Source organism: Sebastes umbrosus, chromosome 1, assembly GCF_015220745.1.
Source record: "Sebastes umbrosus isolate fSebUmb1 chromosome 1, fSebUmb1.pri, whole genome shotgun sequence".
NCBI classification, from domain to species: Eukaryota; Metazoa; Chordata; class Actinopteri; order Perciformes; family Sebastidae; genus Sebastes; species Sebastes umbrosus.
In genome coordinates this window covers 4232575-4252555 of record NC_051269.1, presented here as the reverse complement: position 1 = coordinate 4252555, position 19981 = coordinate 4232575, and the positions used below count along the sequence as shown (strand labels likewise).

The window sequence follows — 19981 nt, the reverse complement described above, 5'->3', positions numbered from 1 at the left end:
AAAGGATCATTATACTGACCTTTCCTGAGGGTTGCATATACAGCATTGGCCATATGAGATAGTTCAGTATTGCCACATATTTTCCGTCTGCACACTTGAATGCACCGTGGTCATCAGAAGACAGTACATATGATCTGACTGTGCTGCACAACACAGAATTACACGTGTTCCTCTGAATGGCATTCGGTGAAAGATCAGTCTATTAGGGCTGACCTCCATCACTCACACACTGTTAACCTGTCAACACCGGGCCATGACTGTGTGTGCGTGTGCGTGTGTTGAAGGTCACAAGCTGAAGTGATTGTCTGGGTTTAATGTCCTTGACTCCTCTCTAATCCCTACCTTGGCATTCAATGTGACCCGTTATGCTCCATTGACCTCAGATTACTGTACACACAGGCCCAGTAGCACTGCAAGCACACACACACATACACATACACACATGTGATGAAGGTTAAAACAGATTACTTTGACCTTACATTTGAGATGCAGTTGAGCGTGTTGTATGCATGTATCTTACTTTTCTTACCATGCAATGTGCGTAGACAGTCGAAATAAACACTTGTGAACAATGTACTCAGTGACATACAACACAATTTCTTCTGTCAGTTTAATATGAGAATTTCTTATGAGCTCCGAATGGTTCATTTCTAGCGGCTACCACATCATCTTCCCATATGGGTTGTGTTTTCCACAATTCCACGATTATTTTATAAGCTTAAATAACTTCATTTAAAAGATGTATACAGAATGTTAAAGCCCAAAGTAGTGTATACACATCCGAATTTAAATGGTGCGTTGGCAAAAAGCAAAAACTGATACTGAGAAAAAAAGGTGTGCATACACTGAATATCGGCTCCCAACAAAAGATTTATTAAAGCTTCAGTAGTCAGTATATTTTTGGCATCATTGGGCAAAAATTCCATAATAACTTTTCAGCATATTGTAATTCAAATGTTCTGAGAGAAAACTAGACTTCTGCTCCTCCTCATGGCTCTGTTTTCAGGCTTTAGAAAATCTAGCCCGTGACGGGAGACTTTGACCAATCACAGGTCATTTCAGAGAGAGAGAGAGTTCCTATTGGCTGTTCTCAACATGGCTTCCGGGTCACAAACTTTCTCATTTTACAGCTAAACCGTGCACTACAAGATGATTCTGAAAACATTTGAGGAGAGAAATAGGCATTAACGTAACATAATATTGATTCATATTTGATCAGCGCTGCCTAGTTTGACCGTTTGGTCGGAGTTCGCAAGTGATTGACAGCCGGCTCTCATAGACAGCAGATGGACAGCAGACCTCAGATCAGATCTTACTGCTTGTTTTCCTCCGGTCTGTGAAATCTTGCAGATGTCGTTAGGAGCACCGGAGGACACAAAGGCACATGATTTTTTTTCAGGTTACCTGTTTCATGTACTACTGTCACCATATAGCAACCGTTTCAGTGAGTCTTCTTGGCCAGTATAGAACCATCTGCATTCCGCTCATTTATTATGTTTGTTTTGTTTTTTTCATTTGTTAGCTATCTGTATATAAATTATCTGAAAAGTGAATTCCTAATAATTGGTACTCTTGGTCCAAATCACTATAGTGATTCTATCTCGATCTATTATTGAAAAGTACTACACTGTACTGTATATGCAAACTGGTAATCTCTATAAACAGATTCTGCATTCATATGTAGGCAACGGGACAAGATTTTGGTAACGGAAATGTTCTGGTTTCCGTCTTAAGTCTCTTTGCAGTCTGAGTAATATTGACCAATCCCGTTCGAGCAGGCTTTGTTTGACTACAGGTGGAGCTTGTGAGGAGAGCGAAAGAGGCGGAATGCATTGGCCGAAATGCAATCACCGGCTATCGTCTGATGAGAATTTAGCCTTTTATTGGTTTAAAATGAGCTTGTAAACTAGCTACAACTCTACAACTCTGCAATTTCATTTAGCAGACGCTTTTGTCCAAAGCGACGTACATCTGAGAGTTCGACTACTGGATACTTGTGAAACAATACGGTCATAGACGTCGTCTCACAACTCCAACTCCATTCTCGCGTCTTAAGTTGCTAATCGGGATGTAAACAATTAACCGGCGCTCGGTAGTGAAGTCTTGTCCCGGATATTCGCTGGCTACACCGGAACCCCCGAAATATTGCCTGTTGCCCCCAGGCTAGATCGTCGTCAGACCGATAACCGATGGGTTCTGAGATTGGTAAACTGGTGACTAAAACTTCTAGCTGGACCATTTAATAACATACCCACTCTTTTATACTTTAGACTACACTGCAAGATTTATCTTCAATCCAGAGCCACTGACCTTCAATGTTATGGCCATGAACTCTATCAAGGTTTACCACAATACAACTGTCTAAGCAGCCACAATCACACAGCAGTGTGTGTCTTCATGCATGCTTTCACTCCAGCTCATCTTCCATCCATTCCAGTCTATCTGTATATTCTAATGTCCCAATCATCATTCAACCAAAGACAAGTCTAGATTCCCATTTTTCTCAGGAGTACGACCTTTGAGGTGATTGGCCTACCACCCTGACTACGGCCGGGCCTGTCCAATCAAATTAGTGGATGGCCTGGGCTGACCTAATTAAGCACATTGAGATAACAAGGTCCAGGCGATAATTGGTGGGCGAGGACATCAGGAACAGACGGGTGACCTCCGGAGAACTCATCTGCTTTCATCTCTCATCTCTTCCTACATTCGTCTTCCACTGCCTTGCTTTGCTTACCTCTCTCCATCAGTTTGTTCTATCATTCATTTGTATACGTACCTGTGTCTGTATATTAACGGAGTGAAAAGAATATGGGGTTTGAGCATTTTGCATACCGTATATTTATTTTAAAATTAACTAACAGTTTACAAATGAAGTATTTATTAAGGCCATTTATGTGCAATTTTTCATACTCATTTACAGGGACAGTTCTGTTCACCACAAATTTAAATGCCCACCAAATGAACCACCTTTATACCCATGAAAAGTCCCTTATTGTTTAATAAACTTTAAATTCAGCTTTGTTGACTTAAAGGTCACATATTGTAAAAAGTGCGATTTTCATGTCTTTTATATTATAAAGCAGGTTTAAGTGCTATATAAATACTGTGAAAGTATCAAAACGCTCAATCCACAGGGAAATACACACAGCCCGTATTCAGAAACTGTGCGTTTTAAACAAGCTGTCAGGATTTCTGTACATTTGTGATGTCACAAATCTACAATATTTAGACAATTGCACAGTTTTAAACATAAACATTCTAAATGTGTCCCAGTTTATTTCCTGTTGCAGTGGATGTGAATGACATCAGCTGACAGGATGTAAATATCGACCCAAGCTGTTTCCTAGCAACGCAATTCTGTTGCCATTCCGTTGAAATGCGCTAAAACGGAGCGTTTCTGATAGAGGGTGAATACAGGTATATTCAGACAGACAATATGAGAAAAATAATGTGTAGTTTGAACATTAAAGCATGTAAACATGTTCTAGTAGAAACCCAAAATACAAGCATGAATCTGAAGATGAGCCTGATATGTCCCCTTTAATGTACAATTACTCGGCTGCATACATTTTGTATGCTGAACAAAATATGTGGGAGAAAAGCAATGACCATTTTATGCATTTTTTTGCGGCTCTCACCAGCCAGACTCTATTTACGTCAGTTGTTTGGGAGAAGACTGAGATAGAGCTGCAGCAGGGAGAGTGGTTAGACTCAATTTACCATAAAGTACTGGCCAAAAAAGGCAGTTCAGACAGAACAACTGGTTTTCTGAATGCTTTGCTGGGAAACCTTACAAGATGAGGACTCATCACTCAGCTCTGACTCACCCTGACGGTCAGCCTGGGGCCAGTGGATGATGACTGAATTTTAAATTTAAGGTGAACAGTTCCTGTAAGACCAGTTTCCTCCTGAAAATCAGCCTGACGCAGAATCACATCATGTGACTCAAAAAGCATCATTTTAAAAAAGGGTCATATGAAGGAAAAGGGTAGTTCTTATAGTGTAGGAACCACTGAGAATTATCATTCACTTCACGGACAGTCTTGTTAACATTTGTTATGCTAGGTTGCTAACATAAGTTAGAAATCACACAAACTGTTTTAAAAGTCATAATTCTTAGTTTGTTGAAGAAAAAAAAAATGACGATGGTCTGAGCAGCGATAGCCACAGTAGGGTTGGGCGATTGAACAAATCTATCGGCTAGTAAATCGTCGGTTGTTTCTTTTGGGCAATTTTTTTGGTATGTCATTTTATTTTGCTAATTTAATGTTCCGTCATATTTTCACATCTAACTCGGTGAAATAAGGGTTTATTTTGACCAAACCAGAGTTGGTGATTGTTGGAGAGACTAACCAAGACGGTTTTGGTGAGTTTTATTTTGTTTCTGTTGAGTTTGAATGAAGTGTGTTTCACAATGCTATAGGGGAGTGTGTGCTGCACCACACGCACACACACACCTGCGCGAATATATCAGCAATTACCGATTGTTGGGCTTACGGTGGCCAGTTGGAACATTTTAACTTACGTTAACGGTGTTCTAACAACTTTCAGACCATATATTGAATAGTAATCTTTTCAAACCCTTACAGTCTGCTTTCAGGGCCTGCCACTCCACCGAAACTGCGCTTACTCAAGTCGTAAATGATCTGCTCCTAAACATAGATTCAGATTCTACCGCGGTGCTTTTACTACTGGATCAATAGTGCAGCTTTTGACACTATTAATCATCGAATACTCCTTGACCAACCAGAGAACAAATTTGGCGCTTCTGGGCTGGCTCTTGCATGGTTAAAATCTAATCTATTCAAAAGAACACAGTGTGTCTCTTTTAATGATACAACATCAATATTGAGGTCACTGAGGTGAAATATGAAGTACCTCTGGGCTCTTCTCCCTATACATCGCACCTCTTGGCCAAATTATATGTAGCCGTGAAATTTCCACTGTTACGCTGATGACACACAGCTGTATATGCCTATAAAGGTGGAATCAGGTCTTCTTTATCCATGGCTGATGCAGAGATCCTAATTCATGACTTTGTATCATCCAGACTGGATATTGCAACGTCTATCAGGCCTGCCCCTCTCTAGTACCAGAAGTCTTCAAATGGTTCAGAACGCTGCAGTAAGAATCTTAACTAAAACTAGAAAATTTGACCATTCAACACCAGCTTTAGCTTCATTCCACTGACTCCCGATCCATGTCAGATCAGACTTTAAGGTGCTTCTGATGACCTATAAAATTGTAAATGGGCACGCTCTTCCAACCTGCCTGATCTCTTTAAACCGTATACTCCAATCAGGACTCTCCACTCTCAGAATACAGGGCTCCTGTCTGTCCCCAAAGCAAAAAGAAGTCAGCAGGTCAAAGGGCCTTTTCTTATCGAGCCCCTTTCCTCTGGAATAACCTCCCTATGGACATCAGACAGTCTGATTCTGTGGAGGTCTTTAAATCCAAACTCAAAATCCATCTTTTTGCCTTAACTTTCAATTAGTTAGTTATTCTTTTATTATCCGGCTGGTGGGTTTATCTCAGTCTCAATGTATAATTTCAGCCTAGTAGTCCTGCCGAACGAGAATAATATTAACTTTAAGCCACTGCCTCTCAGTAACCCTCTGTTGTTTATGTCCCACAAGCACTGCTGTGTGCCTCGCTCTCTGTCTCTCTCTGTCTCTCTCTCTCTAATGCCAGAGCAACACAACCTCCTCTCCATAGTGGAGAGGAGGTTGTGTTGCTCTGGCTCTATCTGTTTGGCGTGGAGAGGAGGTTGTGTTGCTCTGGCTCTATCTGTTTGGCATGGAGAGGAGGTCATGTCACTCTGGCTCTATCTGTTTGGCGTGGAGAGGAGGTTGTGTTGCTCTGGCTCTATCTGTTTGGCATGGAGAGGAGGTTGTGTTGCTCTGGCTCTATCTATTTGGCAATGCCTGGAAGCTGCCTGACATCCTCCTGGATCCATCCCTTCATATATGTTCACATTATATGTATATATTTTTGTCATATGGATTATCTGTTTTGTATTTTCATTATGTTGTTACTCTGTACACATGACATCTATTGCACGTCTGTCCGCCCTGGAAGGGAGAACCCTCCTCTGGTGCTCTTCCTGAGGTTTCTAATATTTTGTTCTTGTTAAAGGGTTTTTTGGAGGGAGTTTTTCCTCATCCGTTGAGAGGGTGGTACTATAAAGGACAGAGGGTGTTGTATCCTGTACAGATTGTAAAGCCCTCTGAGGCAAATTTCAGATTTGTGATATTGGGCTACGAAATTTACTTGACTTGACTCGCCCAACCCTAAGCCACTGTGTATCCAGTAATCATCAGTGATCTCCAGAAAGTGCGCTAATACAGCACAACCAAACACACATAAATGGGTGACAAAATATATAAAACACAAAGCAACAACCATTTAGCAGTAAAGGAGAAGATTAAATACGATCAAGAGGGAAAGGGAGGATTAACAATTTGAGCTGAAACCCAGAGTCCATTCACACAGATTGCCAAGACAGCTCACTGCCTGAGGCCAGACTGAACGTCTGTCACTCACAGCACCGATACACTCCCTCGGCACACATGAATACAACATGAAGACTACATGAACAAAACTGAGAGGACTCACATCCCAGCTGACGGCTAGCAGATTAGTCATCTGATTAGTCGCTGAGTGAATGAACCAACCCACCTCCAAATTAGCTCAATGGCCTCTTTACTACCGAGTACGAGGCACTTCAGTAATTATGCACAAGGCTTAAACTGGGATTAAGACCTTAATTAATCATAGAATTATTGTTTGGCCTCCGTGTAGCACTCAGTGATTATGGCTATCTGGGGAACATTGTGTTCTTGGTTCAGATCTGATGTGTTCAGTAGCAGTAATCAAAATAAGAGTCCGTCCCTGCAATTTTTCATTAAAGCCGTTTCTTTTGTTGAAGTTCTCCACAGAATAACTGTGTATGCCGGGACTGAGAGGAGTCTTGTCACAATAATGAAAACTAATAAAAATGCTTTCATCAGAGCCCTTCTGACGCATGGCCGGGCCGATCGGAAGGTTTTCTTTCTGCTTATCAAAGAAATGCAGTACAGAAATGCCAAAATTAAGTTTGAAGTCATTTAGAAACAGTGTTCTCAAGAAAGCAATGGCAAGTTTATTACTATAAAATGTCACGTTCAGTACATATCTTGGTCACAATTCTTTAATAACCAAATCTGAGGAATCTTTACATATGTATGTGCTGATATTTTGTTCGTAGATTTTTTTAAACATTGGTATCATAGCACCACTCAGAGCTATGTAGGCAGGGATAAGAACAGGGATGTCATCCTCCTGTGCCAAAAACAGAAAAATAGCTACGGCCATTTAAATAAAATGTCAAAAAGCTTGGAAGAGATCAAGGCAGTTGAACGGGTTGTTGTAAGTAGACTTACAGAAATAAAAACTCAATCAATCACTCATTCATGTGCTTCTTTGATTGCCATAAAAAATGTGAACTGTTCCTAGCAACCACCACAGCTTCCATGTCAACTGGAAACGACATTGGATTTAGAAATGGGTGGCGACTGAAAAATAAGTGAAATAAGGGTTTATTTCAACCAAAGTTGTTGGTTTTATTTTGTTTTATTTTGTTACTGTCGAGTTTGAATGAAGTGTGTTTTATGATGCTCCATCATTACAGTAAAACAACTGATCTCCCAGCTGAAACTACGGCATCGGCATGTTGCGCCGCACACACACACATAGCCACACACCTAATGTAGGCCTATAGCTACATGTTGCAAAATGACTTCATTACTCTACCGAGATTGATTCATCACTTTACATGACTGCCTGAGACTCACTCCACTCAACCATTAAATATGCAGGATGTGGAAACAACTGGCAACCACATGTTGTGAAGTGAATGCAACGGAACGGGGGTAAGAGAATGTGACATCTAGTGGCTGAATGTTGTCAATGTTATCAATAGCACCTTTAACTTACATTAAGGATGTTGTTATTGTTATTGTATATTGTTGTGAAAATTTGCCATAAATCAGGAGAAATATGGGAGAATTGTGACCCCGGAAAAAAACAAAACGTGAGTCTCCCGGGAAAATAGGGAGGGTTGGCAAGTATGCTCCCCCTCTATAGAAAACGTCTAAAATCAACGTGAAGTCAAGCTGAATACATGACATGAAATGGAAATTCGCTCTGATTAGGTTACAAAATAAGCTTTGTATTGAACAAAGACAACAATTTTCTTCAGTTAATCTTTTACCATATTTGAACCAAACACAATTTATATTTCTTAGGCTTATGTGAATGAGGTCTAAAAACGTTCCATCAAAACTAAAATCCTGTACATGTCATTACTGTTGCTGATAGTGAGTAGCAGTCGAACACTTTTCATCATTTTCACTGCAGTGGAGCGATCACACGCCTGTTTTAAAATACACAATAGCATTACTCTCACCAGCTGAGCACTCAGTAATCGGAGCAGCATTCAAGGCCCTTTTTCCAAAAAGCAACCTTGAAATTAGTTGCGGAACAGCTGCAAAGCAGGCTGACAAAAAAATGCAGGAGACTATTAGGCAAATCGATGGATGTCATTTTCTGACCAGAAATGACATGGACTCTAATAATGGGTAATTTACGCTTCAAATCAAAGCAGGCAGATGTGTCATTTGGTTTGGTTAAGTGTTGTATTGTACAGCCTGAACCAAACTAAGACATGGGATACACACATATACACACACACACACACACACACACTCCCATATTATATTCAGTGGTGTGTGAGAGTTAAATGAAAGGGGAATCAGGCAAACAAATCAGGTTTGTAGTGAAAAGGCATTCAGCCTCTAAAACACACTGAGAGCTAATGAGCACTCAGAGAGGTGTGTGTGTGTGTGTGTGTGTGTGTGTGTGTGCGTGTGTGTGCATGTGTATGTGTTTGTGTGTGTGTGTGTGTGTGTGTGTTTGTGTGTGTGTTTGCATGTGTGTGTGTGTGTGTGTTTGCGTGTGTGTTTGTGTGTGTGTGGGGGGGGGGTGTGGATGTGGGTGCGTGTGCGTGTGTACATGCATGTGTGTGTGTGTGTGTGTGTGTGTTCTTGTACAGCTATCTTTGTGAGGACCAATTTGAGTTTTAGACCTTCAGAGTGAGGACATTTTTGGAAAGTGAGGACATTTTGGCCGGTCCTCACTTTGGGACGGACCTTCAAAGGCCTGTTTGGGGGTTCAAACTTGGTTTTAAGGTCCATGTTAGAACTAGGTTTACGGTAAGGGTTGGGGTCAGGCATTTATATCTGATGATTAAGGTTAGGGTAGGGAATACATTATGTCAATGAGTGTCCTCACAAAGATAGAAGTACACGTGTGCTTGCGTGCGTGCATCTGTGGTGTGCACACTGCATGCACGCATTTGTTAACAGAAAACCATCAAGTGTGAGCAGTAGAAGGAAGACTTAAAGTATTAGACTGACTAGTCTTTTGTGTTCCCAAAATGGAGAATCTGAACCATAACTGCATCTTCCTGTTCATCATGTCTGTGTACAGTTTCTCCACAGATGGAGCTTTGTTGAATTTGGCAGGTTTTTTTCTTCTACAATGTGAGTGAACTACATCTGGAGGTTGACTGAACTCTTTTCCAGCATCTGTGGCCTGGACCAAACCTGACCTCTCATCCTGAAAACAACATATAACACATCACATCTGTGCCAACCCAGTCTGAGCAGCAGCCGCAGCCTCGGCTCCTCGTCTGGCTTCTGTGGAATCCAGCCCAACATAAGGAGGTTTTCAGAGAACAAACATTGATCACAATGTATTAAATGCTGCATTAAAGTGGAAATTTTGCTACAAGTATATTCATCAAGATGTCGCACATCTTCTCTCCAGAACACTGAGCTTGATTCACCAAGCGTTTTGGGCTACCTTTCCCTCGCATTGTTCCTCGGCGTCTCCTTTTATACAGTTGCAGAGCGGGACGGGCTGCTGGTTCCTCTTTATCTCCGTTCTGTATTCCCATTTCATATTTGTTTTGTTTCAACAATATCTTCAGTGTTAATGAACACAGAAACACAAGACTCTCCCGGATAATGTGAAGATCATATGGGTTTACATTAGGGCCACCAGTTTCAATTATTTCAACTTTGTTTCTAAGAAATTATGTTTTATCTGTAATTTGGCCATGGCGGACGGCTCTAAATACTACAGTACCCATGAGCCTCAGCTGCCGTTGCCATGGAGAAGAATCTAGTCAGAGGTGCAAATCAGAATCGTAGTGAATTAAAAAAAAACGTATTTGTTGCAGTTGTTAAGAACACACAGCGCCATAGTTGCTAAATTCAGCCGAGGCTCTGGCTCTATCTATTCGCCGTGGAGAGGAGGTCGTGTTGCTCTGACTCTATCTATCTGGCGTGGAGAGGAGGATGTGTTGCTCTGGTTCTACCTATCTGGCGTAGAGAGGAGGTTGTGTTGCTAAGGCTCTAGCTGGTTGGCGTGGAGAGGAGGTCGTGTTGCTCTGACTCTATCTATCTGGCGTGGAGAGGAGGTTGTGTTGCTAAGGCTCTAGCTGGTTGGCGTGGAGAGGAGGTCGTGTTGCTAAGGCTCTAGCTGGTTGGCGTGGAGAGGAGGTCGTGTTGCTCTGACTCTATCTATCTGGCGTGGAGAGGAGGACGTGTTGCTCTGGTTCTACCTATCTGGCGTGGAGAGGAGGTTGTGTTGCTAAGGCTCTAGCTGGTTGGCGTGGAGAGGAGGTCGTGTTGCTAAGGCTCTAGCTGGTTGGCGTGGAGAGGAGGTCGTGTTGCTAAGGCTCTAGCTGGTTGGCGTGGAGAGGAGGTCGTGTTGCTAAGGCTCTAGCTGGTTGGCGTGGAGAGGAGGTCGTGTTGCTCTGGCTTTATCTGTTTGGCGACGCTTGGAAGCTGCTCGACATCCTCCTGGTTCCACCTTCTCACATATGTTCACATTATATGTATTATTTTTTGTCATATGGATTGTCTATGTTGTATTTTCATGATGTTGTTACTCTGCACACACGACATCTATTGCACGTCTGTCCATCCTGGAAGGGGGATCCCTCCTCTGTTGCTCTTCCTGAGGTTTCTAACATTTCTTCTCCCTGTTAAAAGGGTTTTTGTGGTTCCGTTTTTCCTTATCCGATGAGAGGGTCGTACTGTAAAGGACAGAGGATGTCGTATCCTGTACAGATTGTAAAGCCCCCGAGGCAAATTTGTGATTTGTGATTTTGGGCTATACAAATAAAATTGACTTGACTTGACTCTCAGAATTACTACCATGGAGTATTTTACTGTGTGTTGAGCCTTCAAAATCAAGGTTGTACTGCTCAAACTGGACTTCCTGGATCATATTTTCTTTATACTGTGCTTCTTTCGGTCCACAAACACACTCTTCTTTGGAACTTCCCAACCCTCTAAATGCATCACTTCTCTCCTTGACTTTTATACATACAATAATGAGGTAAATGACACGACCAACAACCAGCACAAAACCACCTTCCTGATGTCTGTCACCACTCTAATCACCTGCCTCGTTTTTACTTCCCCCCCCCCAACTCCGTCCATGTCTCCATTAACCCCACCCCGCCCCCCGGTATCCATATCTCATCTCTCCCCCAGTCTGTTTCTTTTTTTTTTAACAAATCAACTCCCCTCGCTCCCTCCCCCCCGTCATTTCATCATCTCCCTGTCTTGTATTCATATAATCCTAACACCTCCTCCCCGCCGTCTTGATTTGGTCATTTTCCCTCTCTCTCTCTTTCAGCTTTCCTCTCCGTCTCTCCATCACTACCCCCGTCTTCCTGCAGACCTCCGTCCCTTCTGTCCGCTGCTGCTGCTGCTGTCTTTCTTAACCCACTTTCGAGGCGAAACAATAGACACAATGGGGAGTGAGCCCCTGAGGCGGTGGGAGGGGATGTAGATCGCAGGGCCGGTACAAGTATCAAAAGACTGCTCCCCACCGAGAGAGAGACACAGAGACAGAGAGGGAGCACTATTGCCCATCTGCTGAGGTGCTGAAAGGAGAGAAGGGGGGGGTTATAGAGGAATAGAGGATGGTGACAGACAGCAGAGAGAGAGTGAGGTGATTAGAGTGTGTGTGTGCGTGTGTGTGTGTGTGTGTGTGTGTGTCACACTCCGTCCTCCCTCTCCCACTGTCTCTTATGGTCCATGTGTTCACTAACACACCTTGATGCAGTAGGGTTGGGAAAGGGGAGGAGTTGAATACTTTGAATTATCTTCTCAATGTTCCTTGACATAGAAAGACAAGAGTCTCCTTATGACATATTTCAAGTTCATTTCAGAAGAAACGATGCTCTTTCCATCAATTTGGACGAAACAGTTCCGAACGAGGCTAACTGAACCCTCGACACCCAAAATAACTCCTCAAACATTACACCTCTGCTACTGTGAGTTAGCAGGCGATGAGCTCCTATTAAATCATTATTTTGTACTTTATTATTATGTGATCGGCCTCACTGAAACAATTATATATTACTTAGTGCTGGAATAGAAATAACAGCCTTATCCTACTGAGGACAAGCACAGTAGACAGCTATATTTAGACCTTTCAGTGACATAATAATGTATTATTTAGTTATTTTACAATGAAGGATCAACGGAAGAGAACAAAAAAAAGAGATATAATGTTTTTTTTTCCTATTATTTTCTCATTTTATAGAAGGCAAATAATAAAAAAAAGAGTGTAAAGGTTAAGTGCCGACAGAACTTTTGGAATTCACCCACAGTGGCGTGGACATGGAGAGCTTCTCTTTTTCACTCCCGTGCTATTGTTAGACATGTAGCATATCAAGCCAGTCTCTGTCAACTGGACACACACACACACACACACACACACACACACACAATGCATTCACTGCTCACTTTCCTCTACATTATCTGGTTCTTTCAAACCGCTGCATTGAACAAAAAGAAAGGACCACAGTATGTCTCGGGGGTTCGGATGCATTGTGGGTATTGTACTGCGCGTTATATTTGCATTGTGCGTGCGCGTGCATTGTGAGCGCATTGTATGCGTACTGTAGCGTATCAATCAACACAGTGGAAGCTAGCACGGGCGAGCAGGCAGGCTGCAGTGGACGGGATGTTAATGTATGCTGCAACACTGACAGTTTGTTGGCATTAAAGGAAACGAGCAGCAACACAGGCTCAAGTGTTAATGTGGAACAGAGTCCAGGCTGTGTCCTGTTGGGGGAGACCCTGCTGCATCAGGTCCTTAATCTGAAGTCCTCCTGATGGTGTTTATATACAATAATAATAATAACTTTATTATTGTTAATTATTATTGAAACCGTAAGGATTACAATTCTTTTTCTTTTTCTTTTTCTCCCAAATGAATCACATTTGTGAGGGCCTTAGCATGCTCAAAAAGTTGTTAAACTTGGCACACTTATAAGACGCGGTAACAAATTATCTTGGGCTTGGGTGTTGCAAAATGGCTCGCTCATTTTCATGTCAATATAGTTTCATAGCCCCGCCCCAAGACATTAGCCCCGCCCCCTTTCATAGCTATACAAAAAAGATATTTTTGGGAGGTATATGGTTGAGGAAGAGTTGTGACAAGGGTTGTGTTAAGGGTTGGTTTATATCTACTTTTTAACTCTAGATGGATATGTGGGTTGTAAATAAACTTGGGATGCTGTTCATAAATTTAATTTGGGATGTAAATAAATCTGGGATAATTTATATGTTATATTATATTATCATTCTATGATATATGAGTTATTAGAGGAGAAGTGAGAAAGGAGTAGGGAAATATAAGTTTTACTTCTACCTACTCCTTTTCGGACACTATTACTCTTGTTTTGTTTGTTGTTATTTTGTATCTGTCTTTATTTATTTTTATGTTCGAAATAAAGTCTTTCATTCATTCATTCATTCATTCATTCATTCATTCATAACTCATGAACCGCTTGTTTTAGAGTCTTGTGGGAGGTGTCATTGCACTCAGCAGAGAGTTCCTGTTTCAATGGTATTGTTATCCCTGCTCCCTACACATTAGCCCCGCCCCCTGTCATGACTCATGAACCGTTTGTCGTAGACTCTTGTGGCAGGCGTCATTGCGCTCATCAGAGTTCCGGTTTCATTTTGCCTGGCCGCGTCAATCGGCGTCCCGCCAGTACCCCGGTAAGGTGCAAGGGCCCGTTCGTCGCTGCTTGCACCTTTAATTAATAATTTCATTTTTTTTAAAGCAAGAAGTATTTTCCATAGCAAGGGAAACACATTTCAACAACAAAGTAGCACTCAGTAGAGTGCAGGTCTTCACCAGGTGTGTCTTTAATGTTTAACTGAATGAATTAAACATTCAATTAACCCCCCCCCCCCCACCTCCCTCCCCTTCACTCCTTCACTCGTAAGTCTCACACTGAATGTGATAAATGTCAAAAAGGAAATATTCCTACACATATTCTCCTTATTAAATAGGAAAATACAGCTGTACATCTTCTGAATTTAAATGAACTAAGACAAGCTTAACTGACTTGTTAACTCATCATAAAACACACTTCATTCAAATAGTTCCTAACAAATGCTTTACTTCCTCCCGTTTGAGTAACATTTGCTAAAAACTACAGTGTCTACTAAGGCTTTTTTTTATGAAACTATACATATATTTTGAGTCATTTTTATAGATTTACGTCTTCAGTAGATTTACTTTATTACTTCCACTAGAGGAAGAAGTGATCAGCTGAGCAGCTGGCACATAATAAACAGCCCATTTGTGTTTTCTCATAATTTTTTCTCTTTACTCCTTTTAAGACTTCCTGTACTTTGCTCACCGCCTTGTTGCATCCAGTCTAAACTACAGTGTTCTGTGTCTTCTCATATAGCAGAAAACACGATAATGTTTAAATGCTAGGGACATCAAATCTGAGTGAACATCACTTTAACCAATCAACTCCTCAAAAACTATCATTTTTGGTGAAAATTGGTGGGAAAAAACAGACTCAATGAATGTGTTCCATACTGTCTCCATCATCATCATCCGTCTCTGTCTCTGTCTCATGTCACTCTTGACCTTAACAGCCTTCAGGTCACAACCATCAAGTTTCTCCTATTCAACCCAAAAGACTTGGGAGAGGTCCTGTGTATGTGTATAAACCCCACCCTTCCACTGCAGCTCTAAGGTGTCAAAGCCAATCATATCATGTGGCGGGCTGGTAACAGTGTTATTGATCCAGCAATGGGTTGACCGTGATCAATACAGCTGTGACAGCTAGTCAGAGAGTATAGTGGGAAAGCCCTGCAGGGTCACTGCAGCTCGTAAAAAGGCTGTCCTTTTGTTAACAGGTTTAGGTGGTTCAGCTTCATAATGAAGAAAGCCTTTTGTTGCAGACCCTCCTCACCTGCCGGCCAGATGCAGTCAATCAGCTGTAGGAAGACACGCAGAGCAGGGGCAGATGGGATATATGGTGGGAACAGCCCTTTAGGCATCCAGCTTTAGTTACACTCAGACAGACTGGAAAAGAGTGTTTCCAACATACGACGTCTTTTCAGGCTAATTTCTAGTGAAAGGATGAGCTGCTGCCGATATTCAGACCTACTTCTTCACCTATAACGTCAGTGTGTGTCACCTGTTACCTCTAATGCTGATCACATAAATGACCAAGGCAGCTATTATTATTCTATGAAAAACAGTAATCATGCATTTAACAGCTTTGGTCCACAATAGCAGCAGTATATACCATCTGCACATGATGCTGAAATCAACAAAAAAATGCTCGAGGCTAAAAGTGCAAAGCCCCACTGGTGACCCTTAGAGGCTGAAGGATTCATTACACCCGACTACACAGAGGTGGAAGCAGCCACTTCTACTAACATGTTGTTACCAATGTGGTTTGGATGCAAGAGGAAACCATTCAATCAAAACAGTCCATCCACAGGGGGACATGAATGTGCTTAACAGAAACTGATTGATTAGCACAAAGTGGAACAGATTTGCACTCGACTAATGGACTGAGTTAATGATTAACCATGCAGGCTTTTTAATGGGGCTCATTTCCTCTGCACAACTGCAGCATCTGCTTCCTCTTTATAGCCAGGAGCAGTCCACAGGCCATGCTGACACACACACACACACACACCCCAGTTACAAGCAAATTTCTGCCTTTCACCTATTAAAGCTGAAGTAGGCGAGATTGGAGCAAATATGATTAAAAAAAGTTATTTTTATAAAACGGTTGCTATACGGTGACAGTAGTACATGAAACAGGTAACAAGAAAAAAATTACATTCCTCGGTGTCCTCCGGTGCTCCTAACGGCATCTGCAAGATTTCACAGACCGGAGGAAAACAATCAGTAAGAGCTGATCTGAGGTCTGCTGTCAAGCTGCCGTCTACGAGAGCCAGCTGTCAATCACTCGCCCTATTTCATTCCTCAAATGTTTTCAGAATCATCTTGTAGTGCACGGTTTAGCTGTAAAATGAGAGAGTTTGTGACGCCGCTGCAGCCATTGTGAAGTCTGTTGAAGGAACGGCACGTTCCGGTCACATGACCGGAGCACAGCCAATAGGAACACTCTCTCAATGAATTGACCTGTGATTGGTCAAAGTCTCCCGTCACGGGCTGGATTTTCTAAAGCCTGAAAACAGAGCCATGATGAGGCGCAGAAGTCTAGTTATCTCTCAGAACACTTGAATTACAATATGCTGAACGGTTATTATGGAATCATTGCACAATGATGCCAAAAATATACTGCCTACTGCAGCTTTAAGGTAATTGGTATGTACCCTTAGCCGTGATGTCTAGCTCTGCTTTTCCTGCAATGTGTGAAACCCAAAGTGTTTCCATTCTTTACTGGATGTGTAGTGTTTACCACGTTGGGTTTAACTTGTGAGGTGCGTAACATTGCAGGTCGTATCCACGCGGAGCCTCCGCCGTTTTCTGCTTTGTCGTTTCGGCTCGTTTTGTTTTGGTTGACGGATACAGAACGGATATGACGTCACGTTACTCTGACTATAACAATAAAAGTGGTAACTTCCTTCAACCTCCACATAAACTCAGATGAAGCAAATATATCGCTTCTGCCAAAAGAAAAAAAAAAAATTGTGATACAGAGATGAATCGATTTTTCCCCTCCCCCAATAATTACCCAATTATCTTCACTGTATATATCTGCCCAGTTACTCCAGTAGTTTGACATTTTGTCTGTGTTGCCTCCTTGTCACAGTTTTCCAGCCTGTCTGACTGCTATTAATTTAACCTGCTCTACTTGCATGTGTCTGCATGTGGTCCCTTTATTAATTCAGACAGAACTTTATAACAGAGTGTACAGTACAAGCCAGAAGAAGTCCCCAGTTTTGCCAGATTATTACCTCCGCCAAGGCCAAAGGCCTAGGAAGGAGGTTATGTTTTCACCGGCGTTGGTTTGTTTGTTGGTTTGTCTGTTAGTAGGATTACTCCAAAAGTCCGGGATGGATTTAAATTAAATTTTTTAGAGGGGGGGGTTGTGGCACAATGAACAATCCATTAGATTTTGGTGGCGATTCGGATCATGATCCGGCTTCAGGAATTGTTTTTAATAACTCCGCTCAGCCTGTGCATTAACACCACAGGCTTTAAGACATGCGCAGTGTAACTGATGACGCTTCACCCTGCATCTTTCCTTCCGCCTACAGAGAGACAGAGAGAGAGTGGGGGATGGAGGGAGGGGGGGGAAACCTGTAGATTTTGAATTTTTCACATTAAACTCTGTGAAATAACAGTTGAGTTCGACCAAAGCACACTTGGTGATTGCTGGAAAGAGTAACGACGACAGTTTAGGTGAGTTTTATTTAGTTTCTGTCCAGTTTGAATGAAGTGTTTTACGATGCTCCGCTACATATAGCTGATCTCATCATAAACAAAAATACATGTGGATGATGGCGCAAGCTGAACGGGAGGTCTGCGCTCTCCGAGTGCCATTCTAGTTGAACTACTTCTTTAGACGTGAAAACAAAGCTAATCTTTATGAAAAGGACGAAACAAAACAGAACCTGAAATAATGAATTCAGAGGGCATCAGTTTAGCGTGCACGTCAAGTTCTGTGGAAACTCATCAGGAGAGTTTCTCCTAGTTTTTGTCCTTCTCACAGCTGAAAAGGCCATGTGTCACTTCTGATGCATATGCATGGCCTAATGTTGTAATGCTGCGAGGTAAGCACACACACACACACACACACACACACACACACACACACACAGAAATACTGCAGAGTTCAAAATTGCAACAGTGCCACTAAAAAGACAGAATTATCCTGGATTATATTTAAATTGGGGTTTCATGAGCAGTATTAATCATAGTGACACAACACATAAACTTAACCATTATTCTCCTTATGTACATCCGTTCAGCCTCTGGTTACAGCACAGCAACAGAGGGGGTGGATGGAGAGAACGCTCTCTAACCCTACCTTTGAAGCAGCAGCACTTCAAACCACCACATTAAAGGACGTCTTGTTTACAGCGTGCACATGAAAGATGCCAATCCAAAGACTGAATCAATGAGTAGACAGTAGACAGAAACGTCATGTTTTAGACAAAATAGCAACATGAGAGAAAGTCAAGGGATGGAAATAAAAGAAGAGATGGTCTGCTGTCATCTAATCACGTATTTATGCTGCAGAGAATAACACCGAAAAATGATTCCGCCGGCCTCGGTGGTGAGGCTAATAAACAATCTAATCTAATCTCATCTAAATGATTTCAAACGGAGAGGCGAGACAAACAAAGCTAGGCCTAAACTTTAATTATCCTGATAAGATCTGTCTGAATAGCAGCTTCTACCCTTTCAGACGGTTTGTCTCAGAGGATCAGATCTGCTGACTGTATTTTAATCTTAACCACGGAGCAGCTACATTTGGAAAGCCGCCTGTGGCGAAGCTGTTGTTAGACTATCGTCAGTGTGCATCGACTGAGCAGAGCTATATGACCTTTGTCTTCCATCAGGCTTTCCTTATACCGCTCCGGTCTCTGTCTCCTCCAGCGTTAGACTGATATATGGGGCCAACAATGGGGTTTTTAAAAAAGCCACATCTGGCTCAGTCAGTGTGTTACACCTCTGATATGATGCAGTCTGAATGATTGTGTAATGTATCCCTGTATGATCATTACATAAATTCTGACACATTAGAAATAGATTTTTCAGATGTTGCCACAACGACAAATTCAGTCTCCTTTAGATTTGAGTGTTGTTGGTGGCGGAGCCAACCGATAGAGCTGTATTTTACTTCAATAGTTTCAATACATTGTACCTACCTACAGGTTATGACGCGTTGGTTTCCAGTGGAAGTTAGCGTAATACAGTGGTGCAGGAATGAGTCCTAACACCCAGAAATGAGTTAGCAATTTAGCACTTCCGGTCTGTCGACTCCAAGTCAATGTGTTTTTTTTAATGATGTTTTAAAGTTTTTAGTTAGATGCCTGAAATAAGGTCTGTGGTTACGTAACAACATGTTCACCCAACCCTAGGAGACATATTATGCTCATTTTCAGGTTCATACTTGTATTTTGGGTTTCTACTAGAACATGTTTACATGCTTTATTGTTCAAAGAAAATAATTATTTTTCTCATAGTGTCTGTCTGAATATACCTGTATTCATCCTCTGTCTGAACCGCTCCGTTTTAGCACCTGTCTCTTTAAGAACCCCCTTCTGAAAAGGCCCCGTCTGCTCTGATTGGTCGGCCTTTTCGGATGCGAAATTGGGGCACAGCTTGTGTAAAAGTTGCACACCACCGACATGTTTAGTTTTGTGTTAGTAGCGTGTCAAACGCCTGAGCAACCCATGGATGTATTAAGAGAACTAAGATACAGTGTTGGAGGCGGGGCCCCCGTTCATTCCTATGAAAGCTGCTCAGTGGCGCATGAAGCCTAAATGGCTCGACTTCTGTCTGGAAAAGTACCAGATCTTGGGCACATGGAACATGCGCAGTATAGCGTCCGCTCGGTCACATGACTCGGTCACGTGGCGTTACAGACGTCTCTTTCCCAATGTAA

The 19981-nt window shown here is 42.1% G+C and overlaps 1 protein-coding gene across 3 annotated transcripts in view; it reads right to left on the bottom strand.

The window, feature by feature from the left end:
* The window catches only part of nfasca (neurofascin homolog (chicken) a), a 167193-nt gene that overhangs the window by 135308 nt on the left and 11904 nt on the right, over positions 1-19981 (bottom strand). The gene's annotated exons all lie outside the window — the stretch shown is intronic.